Here is an 11,380-nt window from a genome sequence, read left to right as displayed (position 1 = left end):
GCTCATTGTCAACCCTTCAGTGGAAGCTGCATGCCATGCAGTCCTGCTTAATGAAAAGAGGCTGCCTTCAAGCTGCAATTTGATTAAGAGGAACTTCTCAAGCTGTGTGTCCTCCCCTGACAGTGTCACGTTGCAACACCGCTTTAATCATTTTCAGAGCAGTGTTAAGAACCCAGCCTTGTCTTGAAATACAGCAGGATGACTTATCTGTGAGGCTCCTGCTGAAGGAGAGCCAATTAGTCCAGAAGACCTACAGAGAAATAAACATACATTCATGTGACATTGACAAATAGAGCTTCTTGAGAGAAAAAAAAACCATAGTAAACATAATGTATTCACCTACTTCCATACTATTATGTTATTTCATTCACTCAATGTTCTTATCAAAAATCTTTCTGATGGTACTCCTGCTGGCCATATATGGAAAAATGGAAACATCAAAACAAGGTATACTAAAAGTGGGTGATAGATGCATATTACATCTTAAATTTAAATATTAAAACCCTCAAGTCTGTACTGATACAGATTGTAAAAGAACTGAGGAGAAAGGAAGGCTCTTCTTCACAGAAGAATGTCAACTAACATAGAAAAAATTACAGAATTTGAAAAAAATTGCTATTTTATAAATCGCCAGAGTAATAATTATTTTGGGCAAGGGATGTCAAAGGTAAAACCATTGGGTAAAAGATTGTTGGGGAACAAGAAATTCACAGAATCTTAAAGCATCATCCCCCAGATGACTTTATTGCTTACAAAAGGAAAATTTTATCTTTACAATAGAGAGATCTGGGGGAATACCACCTTAAGCAAGGGATGAAATTAAACATCATCAATAATGAGAACTGACGTCACATATCCTTGGTTGGGTAGCTCTCTGTGTCTCCCACCTCCTAAGTAGCATTCAGTGTTCAATCTGAATGTAATCATGAGGAAACAGTCAGACAAGTTTACATTGAGAAATAGTTTACAAAATATCTGGCCTAACTGGCCCCCCAGAAGGCCAATAGATCCTGGATTTAAAAAAATAAAAATGCAAAGAATATTATTGGGATGTTTAGAGATCTAAATGTGGACCATAGACTAGATACGGTTAATATCTTCTAGATATTGACCTTCTTGGTTGTGTAACAGTACTTGGTTTATGCAGAGATTGTCTTTGCTCTTCGCATGCACATACTTTAGAATTTAGGGGTTGCATGACATGATTTCTATAACTTACTCTCAAATGATTCAGCCAAGAAAAATAAATGGGTGTCAGGCAAGAGGGAAACTGGCCAAAGCCCTCTTTGTCTTTCATTTCTTTTGCATTTACACGTCTGTATTTTTTTGACATAAGTAAGAACATTGCCTGTATGCTGGTGTTTTGTCTGTTGTTTTGTTGTTGTTGTTGCTGTTGTTTGCCCCTTCTTCCCCAGACCCCAAGACACATTAACACCTGGCCTCAGTCTTTCCATATCTTTCCCCGTGTTTGCATGATTATGGAAAAAACGCACACAAGCAGACATGTGCATATGTGCTTTCCATTTTCCTGACTTCCCGCTCTTCTGTTCTTTCCTGGGCCCACTCGTTATCCTCAGCCTCCTCACTCCCGCATTCCCTTTCTCCTTCTCCATCTTCTCCTCTCAGCTCTGCCTTCGGGAAGCCAGTTGCACCCTTGGGTGCAGCCTGATACCAACATACCCCTCAGTCAGATGCTGATACCCTGATCCCAGCCTTGGCTTCCTGACACAAAGGGGGTTCTCAAGAAACCCTTCTTTCTTTCTTTCTTCAATTTTAAAAGTGAAAACATACATATCCTCTGGGTACGGGTGCACAACACATGGAAAATCAGTAAGACAACTGTTTAAAAGAATGCTGTGCTCTCTGGGTCAGAAAAAAGGAGTTCCAGAAAGTCAAGAAGAGTGAGAGATTCCACAAATCTTGGCCGTCCACAGAAGGAAAGTGCCTCTGATGCTCTGTGAGTCAAGAACCCTCTTAGGTCTGAATGGTTGAAACTGGGAGAAGAAAGCTCTGCTCAGAAGTGATGAACAAAAATAGATCATCATAAACCATAACCCACAACATACTTGCCAGAAAGTGATAGTGAGGTGAAAAATTGGTGCCTTGCTATAAAAAAAAAAAATGTATGATTGACTCCAAAGCCATCCAAGTTGCTGCAAAGTCCACATATTTGTCCTTCTTTATGGCTGTATAATTGAGGGAAACTGCTTGGGGCAGGAGAGGCATACCTCATCAACAAGGGTACCTGCATGATCAATGTTTATATACCTAACCCTGAATTGTACCCCACATCTTTATAATAAAAATTTTTTAAATAAAAAAATTTACAAATTTTTTAAAAATATATTTTAATTTTCAAAGAATTATATCATAAATGTCCTGTATTTTTGTCAGTAAACAATAACTGGTTCTCATTGGAAAGGGGATGGAAAGAAAGCTGGAATCTCCTAGGCACCAGGAATTAAGCTCGGCAGATATACAAATTTGAAAATTTTAATTTTAAATTATAATAATATAATTATAACTCTTAATATTTAATTTCAATGAAAGTCAGGCTACTTAGTACTTATAGCAGAGATAAGTCTTTATATACTCTTGTTTTCTTTTTTTTCACCTCCAGGTTAGACAATGAAAGCACAAAGAAGGTGACATTCTCAAAGTCACACAGCTCAGAAGTGGCATAGCCAGGATAGAGACAGATAGTAGAAGCTGTAAAAAAGAGAAGTCGCCCATCGATAAAATCGTGCAGACCACGCAGGGAGAACAAAAGGAAAAGGCACCATGGTAAGAACAAGAATAGGAAAAGTAAAACCAAGGCCAGGGGTGGTGGTTCACATTTGTAATTCCAGCACTTTGGGAGACTGAGGTGGGAGGATTGCTTGAATTTGAGACCAGCCTCGGCCACATAGTGAGACCTCATTTCTACAAAAAAATCAAAAAATTAACTGAGTGTGGTGGTGTGTACTTGTAGTCCCAGCTATTTGGGAGGCTGTAACAGGAGGATTGCCTGAGCCCAGGAGATCGAGGCTGCAGTAAACGATGATTGTGCCACTGCACTCCAGTCAGGGTGACAGAGTGTCACCCTGACAAAGGGAGAGAGGGAGGGAGGGACGGAGGAAGGGAAGACCAGAAACCAAGAAAGAAAGAAAGTACACACGAAACAGGGAAAGCACATTTTAATGACCTCTTTCAAATATATAGAATAAAATTATGTCCAGGAGGTCGTCGTGTTTCCTGTGTGTTTTCCTCCCTATGGGGGGGGGGCTTCACGCCTCCCCCTCGCCCTCAGTTCCATCATCCTGCCAGGAGACAGTCATAAAGTAAATACAAACAAGAGTTTCTTTCCAGATCTGGATTTCAACCCAAAGTTTTCTTTAAGGCAAACGTTTCTCCCAAATATAAAACATCATCATAAAAGTTCAAACTCACAATACAAAGCTGTATGCGATTAGACAAAATATGCAAATAGGTCAACCAACTGTGCCAACCCCCAGCTGAGGTGCATTTTCCCAGGGTGAGGCATGTAACTTTCATGTGCTTCAAATCCATTATTATAAAAAAAGTTATGAGTGAGGCCCTGAGAGGTAAATGGTATTTTATCTTGGGAAAAACAAATCCATTAGTTAAGTCCCAGGCTTGAAAGGAATTTAAAGATCTTCTTGGCTTATAACCTACTTGAGCTTAACAGTCTTCTAAGTGGTTTCCTGCTGGCGGGGGCCAGGAAACTCACCAGCTCTCTAGGGAGCTCCTGGCACCTCTGGGCAAGGCCACTGTCAGCAAATTCTGCCTCCCTAGACAGAACAATGCAATCCTCCTTCCACCAGATGAGCTTTCAGGTATTTGTAAAGAGCTACATCCTTCCTTCCTCCCCAAACCTAACCCTGGTCACAAAACTCAGATCCTCCCAGCTGTAGGAGAAGCGTTTGAAAGCTCCCACAATCCAGACAAATTTCCTCCCATCACGCACACCAGGAAAACCAGAAGTTCCTCCTAGATGAGGTGCTCGGAGCTACACACAATACTTCCGTTCTAATCGCATCATCCAGAGTCACATGGAAGCAAGACTTCCATTCTTTTAGATTTCTAACCACACATTCCGAGAGTGACGTCTTCATGGGTACATAAATCACCCTGCTAATTCCACATCATCAATTAAAATGCCAGAGTTACATATAAGTTATCCTAGCCCACACTGACTCAATCTGAGACATCAATCACTGGCTTTAGCACCGGTAAATAGGGCCATAAAAATATACCTGTCAAATTTAATCTTGCTGGTCTCGGTGCATTGTTCTGTCCTGTTTAAAAAATGTTTGTGCTCACTCTTAATTTTCCATCCAAAATATCTGTAATCCATTCTTGTTTTCATGCCACCTTTGAAGAGGTAAGAGGGCCTTCCACACTATCATTCATTGGTCATTCACTGATTGATTGGTGATAGGTATCATTGGTATCACTCACTGATACCAATGTTAGTGAAACAGGGTGAGGGGCAAAGCAGAAGCTCCTGTTGCCACAGGGATGTGACCCCATGATACTCCGCAACTGATCAGCATGCCTCGGGCACTCTTCTGCCCATCTGTCCCTGCAGCCGCTGCAAGTGTCCCTGTCTTGTCCGCAAGAGCATTGTGAGAGAAGAAACCTTGTCAACCATGTTGCCAAAGTGTTAATAATGATAACACCACCTCTCATTCAAAAGAAAATGAGAGTGAAGAAAGACAAGAAAATGGGACTGACCTACCATGACCAGTTCTACATAATAACCTACAATCACACAGGGCCCTCTCTTCATTTTTTTCAGTACTCATAACACACAGTTACCAATGCTTTAAAAAGCCCATCTAGGCATAAGGGCCACTGAAATTGGAGCATACCACTCTCTCCTTGCTCAAAAACAGAATCGTCTCTGTCCATCTTTAATAATCAGATACATCTTCAAGCTCTCCCAAGATCACAGTCTCTGATGATGGCTTGACCACCACATCTGGAACTTTTTTCAGTTGAATGCATACACATTTCTGAATCATAAAACAGACTAATAGCATCTAGATACTCATATAATTTCATCATCGAGGCTGGGCCTCAATTTCCAGTTTCCTAGGTTTGTTCCAGACAGTGTGAAAGGCAATCTTGGATGAAGAGAAACTCAGTGGATCCCCTAGCGAGTCATCCATAAACATAGCCCCAGGTTGCCCAGCTGAGTGACAACCTAAAGCCAAACTTTTCAGCTTGACATTCCAGTCTGACGAGGGCTGAGCCAAATGTATTTCTGGGCTTAATCCCCCACACTCTTCTCTTAAAATACACCTGCCCAGTAAAATCATCCTCCCTACCCAATAGCTCTACTTCTAAGCGTCAAAGGCCTGCTCCCCCAAGAAGGCTTTCCCAAATTTCCTCCTTTCTTCTCCCACTAAAAAAGTGGCAGAGGAGCTAGATATTGTCTCTCGGTGTCCTGAATCTGCAAACCTTTCATGTGAGTACTATTAACTCACGTTTTTTTGTTTGCTTGTTTGTTTGTTTGTTTGTTTGTTTGTTTGTTTGTTTTTATCATAGCTAGGGACATCTTATAATTGAGTGTGTCTTTTTATTACAGTTCTGTGTATCCTGTTATTACAGTTATATGTATCATAGTACCTTTATGAAACTATAAGCTCACCAGGTTGAAAGCTTACAGCTCACATTCTTCTGTTTCCCATGTGGTTTCTGGGCCAGCACTTGGCATACAGTATGCACTGCACAAAATAATCTCATCCCAACTGAGCTCAAAAAGGTGAAATGTTCCCGTGACTTTCAATCTTGCGTGGGCTTGATTTTTTTTTCTTTTTTTTGAGTTAGAGTCTCACTCCTTCACCCATACCCAGTGTGGAGTGCAGTGGCACACTCACGGCCACCCCAGCATCCACCTGCTGGGCTCTAGCGATCCTTCCGCCTCAGCCTTCCAAGTAGCTGGAACTACAGGTGCGCGCTACTGATTTTTGATTTATTGTAGAGATAAGGTCTTGCCAAGTTTCCCGAGCTGGTCTCGAACCCACGAGCTCAGGCAATCCACTCACCTCGGCTTCCCAAAGTGCTGCGATTACAGGCAGAGCCACTGAGCCCGGCCTTTTTTTAATCTTCTATAATGAAGACTGTAAAGCCACCCTTCCCAACTGAGTCACACTGGTCAGGAACCCTCCCATGGGAGCTGTATAAAAACATCCAGATGAGAGTCTACAAAAAAGTACATTCTGATCATCACTGTTTGACTGATATTTGCCATAAATTATTTTGACAATAAACTAAAGGAAGTTCAGGGGATTTTTAAGTTATGGAAAGGAGGCATGGGTTTTAAAAAGGACTGAGAAATGTGATTGTACAGCTTTCCTTAGCTGCCAGGTCTGCTATGTAATGCTTTATCAGACGTGAATTTTTATAAACATATATGGTATATATGTGTGTATATATATGTGTGTGTATATATATATTTTTTTTCAAATGCCATGCCTCAAATTGCAAATGCAATTTTATCTGACTTAATGCAATTTATATGCCAAAGACATTCTCAGTGCAGCTCCTACCATGCAATAAATTATCCTTCAGAAGAACTTCAAGATATAGAAAAATGTTTCTGTATCTACAGAATATGAACCCAAAATTCAATGGTAAATATAATAACGATGCCAAAAAAGTCAAAATCCTAGCTTTCAAATCTCAGTTGAAAGCTCTACTGAGTACAGATTTGGAACCTATAATGTTTCACTACATTTAATAGGATAATTTCATATGTCGTTACATACAAATATTTATGTACAAGTCAATGTATTCATCTGCTGTAGAAAGTTTCATGGTAATGATGCCTCTATGTTTCTGTAACTGTAATTACTCAAGGATATTCAGGTTCTTGATCCTATTTCACAATGCTCTGTATGTTTATTCTCACCTGGCATAATTATAGGTAGTCTAAAACTTGACACTCTGCAGACTAAATGAACTTTACAAGTTCAGTTTTCCTACAATACGTATGGTTAAAAATCCAATTACTGGTCGGGAGACGTTAAGATATATATATTCAGAGACTCTGTAGCGATCTGTGGTGCGAAATTCTGGGAAAGCTTGCCAAATAACATAAAATAGAACAGTTCTCTGGAGACTGCTTTGCTCTTTTTATCTTATATACATAACATGAATAGCACATCACATTTTATTTTAACACATAAACAGGACTGTGTTCGGAATTCTTTTTTTTGAGATAGCAGAGGCTATTTTATTTTTATTTTACCTTGAGAAGAAAGAGTGAAGATGAATGTATACAGACATAAAATGATATCTCCCCCTTTATAAAGGACCAGGAAAGAAGGTAACTTGGTTTTTGTTCATAGTTTAGACCAACCTGATATTTAAGCAAAATGTTCTGTTCATGGATATTTAAAATATCCCCAATAAAAATATTTCACGTTCCTCCAAAAGAAATTTTATTAACTTTTGCCAACAAAAAACACTGGTTTTCCCCCTTTAAAAAAACAAATCCTGGGGTAAGTTTGAAAAACAAATTCTTTCCAGGACAGATTTCACCCAGAAAATACTAGGGTATTCACTACTTGCCTATTGTGCTTAATATTCATTCTGGTTTTTTTCCCCCAACATGGAAATACTTACACTGCCAATTATAAAAGAAATAAATCCTCATTGTATTTTTAAAAAGTAAAAATACAGCAAAATTCCTTAACTCCATCCCAATAAATAGAGTTGGATATGCAGTGTCTCAGACTTTTTGTTTTTACACCAATGGAATGAGTTCTGTAACCCCAATTTTCCACTTTGCATGTCATGGGTTTCTGCCCATATAAACACATATAGTAAATATCATTTTGAATTAGTACTTGCACATAACTGACTCACCAAATCCCCTGTCGCCAGGCTTTTGGTTGTTTTCCATTTTTGCCTTATTAAATAATCTTCATAGAAAATCAATGAACGCACAACTTTATGGAGACCTCAGAGTCTCTATGTTAATAGGTATGCGTATTTGCATCTTAATACAGAACTCTAAGTTCCATGGGGAATTTCTGTATTATTTGGAAGTGATTCTCCAGTACCTAGACTACAGGCAGGGCCTGGCACAGAGTGGGTGCCCTATAATTATTTGTTGAATAAATAGATACTGACTTCAAGGGGGAAAAAAATGCCAATCTTCCTTCTAGCCTCAATTTCCCCTTTTCTGCTCCATCCCTTTCCTCAAAAACCTCTTTCTCCTTAGAATGACCAGATGATTTATCATTCAAACTGGAACATGTTTTTCTTTCTCAGGATTTTCTCTCATTTTAAATTAAAGCATAATTTATATGCAGTAAAATTCACTATTTTTACTGTACAGCATGGCAAGTTTTGGTAAACACATAACAGTCTTGCAACCATCCCAGTTAAGATACAGAATGATTCCATCAGCACTAAACATTCCCCCAACCTACAGCCCCTGGCAACTAGTGGTTTGGTTTCTGTTCCCACAACATTGCCTTTTCCAGAATGTCACTTAAAGGTAACCATACTGTGAGTGTGTCATTTAAATGTAACCATACTGGGTCTAGCGTCTTTCACCCAGTACAGCACATCTGGGAGCTACCACGTATTGCATCTACCAGCAGTTTGTTCCTTTCTATGGCAGAAGATTCCATGCAGGATGTATCTCCCCTGGAAGCCATTACAAGTCTTCTCATAGGCTGCTGGCTTCTACTCTTGCTTGACTGTTTTTATATACGTATCTGTTGGTGTAGGTCATAACATTTCAGGTTATAATGTAAATTGTTATTTCAGTTTATAAGCTATCTCTCAGAAGAGACTAACTCTTTTGAGAATACTTAATTCAAAGTTTTAGACTGAAGCAAAACGCAACATAGATAATAGTGTAAATTAGATATAATTGAGGGTTATATGGCAGTACAACTGCTTGTGCCAGTTTTCATGTTTGCCTATTATACATTTTTTATTTTTGTTTTGTATTCTCAACATTTTTAGAGCTCATATGTTCAATCACATTTAGAGTCGGTTTGGGAATAAATATCTTCTAAAAAGAGATTTATCTTAAAAATGAAAGTCCTGAAAAACTAGTTTATTGAGAGTTTATAAAGTCAAATATTCACTAGGCATAGACTGGAACAGATAAATTCGTGGAAGTCAAACTCTTTCAGTATACCAGTATAACTTCAATACTACATGAGTAACATTGAGAGAATGCCTTCAGCTTTGTTCCCCCTTAATGTTTTTGAATTTTCTTTTTACATCTTGGGAACAACTGCATTAAAAATTGTGTTAATCAGTACACCAATAAGGACTAGGTATTTGCTTTCTGAAGGAATGCTCCAGCAAGGTGATCAGAGAGGTTATTTTCTACCTAACTTGTATATGCCCTATACCTCTTGGGCAGACTTTATCTATAGAAAAATATTTTGACCTTTAGGTACATTTTGGGTCAGTAGTCAAATAATCCTAGGGCCGATATAAAAATCTTAGAATAATTTAAGGTTTGCCTTTTATACCTGTTTTGAAAACCTTCACATTTTTGTCAGGTAATTTTTCCCAAGCTGTGAATATAATCTATTCAAACATGTTTATGCTATCCATTCTGTTTTTAAATTGAAAGAAAAATGTTAAAAGTGTTTATGAAGAAAAGTTTAAATCAAATATTTTTAATCTTTAATAAAATAAAAAAGAGTCATTCTCCCTCCACCAGTTGCCAGGGGAGTTCTTTTGGGTTTGCTGCTGCTGCTACTGTTTGAATCGGGTTCTCTGTTGCCCAGGCTGGAGTGCAGTGGTATGATCATGACAATCACAGGTCACAGCAGCCTCAGCCTCCTGGGTTCAGGCAATCCTTCCACCTCAGCCTCCACGCCTGATGGAGAGGATTATTTTTACATGTTAATCAGATCAGGTCATTTTGGGCTACAAACCCCTTAATGGTGGCCTTGCTCTGGCCTGGCTGGCCTTGGGAAACATCTCTAGCTCTCATTTCTAGCCATAGGGTCTCCCGTGTTGACACCTCCTGCCTGAGCTTTGCCTTACTGTCGACACAGCTTTGTACGTTCCATGAATGACTCTCCACATAGCCAGCTCTTCTTACATTCCAGGTCTCAGCCTACATGTGTCCTCCTCAGACGGGCTTTCCTGGATGGTCCTCTGACCTCAGTCACGGATCTTATTTATTTCACACTCTTCAGCAGATATTTTATGTATTTGCTTATTGGTTCATTGTCTTCCTTTTGCAATAGAATGAAAGCTTCATGAAGGTCACCACGGACCCCAGTAACCAGAAAGGTACCCCACACAATGTAGGCATTCAATAAATACATGCTGAATGAATTAATATAGTAGCACCATTGAGTATTTCCTAATTTGTTTAGGTCTCTGGGTAGCTAATGCCTTGCTAAGAATATAATAAGCACATTATAACTGAGCCTTGGAAGTAAGAAGAAACTGAGGTATTAATTAGTTCAACCATTTCCTTTTATAAATGAGGAAACAGCAGCCTTGAGCAGCTGCATGATTGACTCAAAGTCCCACAGGTAGGCCCTGTCACATCAGGCCAGGGACAGGCTCCTCCCCCTCCCAGTCTAGCATTCATCCCCTTTCACAGACTGCAGCCTCCATAAGACAAGATCTCAGGAGTTAGAAAGGTGAGTGAAACAAGGCAACACGGAATCAGGTCTCCAGGGGCTCTGACATGGATGCAAATGATTGAGCATCAAATGATAAAAAACACAGCACATGGAACAATAGGAAATAAAAGATATACAAGATAGAAGTCTCCATCCTCAGAAAAATATCCTGAGCAAAAAGGGTATCATGTCCATACAGCTAATAACCATGGTAATAAAAGCTAGGCAGGGTGTCGTAAAACATGCAGTTCAACAGAAATACTAAGCACCACTTAACTGTAAGAAAAGACAGAAATCCCAGTTGAGGGATTGAGGAAAATGAGACCTTTGCTTCTTCTTGCAATGTATAAATGTGTGTGTCTGTATGTGTTTGGGTGTATGTGTTTATGTGTGCAGATAGTTTTACAAAGACTCAAGCTGGCTGCCTGACACTCACATGTACCAGAAGAGTTGCATCACTCATGGTATTGGATTTGGGGTACTGGATTTATAGACGGTGCTGAAGTTAAGTGGTTCCCCCTCTTCACCCCAGCTACTCACTTCCTTAAGATTTACTTATTATTCCCCCAGTGGTGAAGTTCTAAGGGAAAGAAGTCTCAAACTCAAATCTGTCAAATACTGCTTGTTCTAAAAAGGATTTCATAAGGAAAAGGTGTAAAAAAAATACCTAAAGTGAGACAGAGGAGTTATCTATGATTTCAATTATCTTTGTAATTCCATCTGCCAACCAGAAAAACTGAGAGTTACTTGTT

Source organism: Carlito syrichta, unplaced genomic scaffold, assembly GCF_000164805.1.
Source record: "Carlito syrichta isolate Samal-C Ts95f unplaced genomic scaffold, Tarsius_syrichta-2.0.1 Scaffold312037, whole genome shotgun sequence".
NCBI lineage: Eukaryota > Metazoa > Chordata > Mammalia > Primates > Tarsiidae > Carlito > Carlito syrichta.
Note: the sequence above shows the minus strand (reverse complement) of the source record.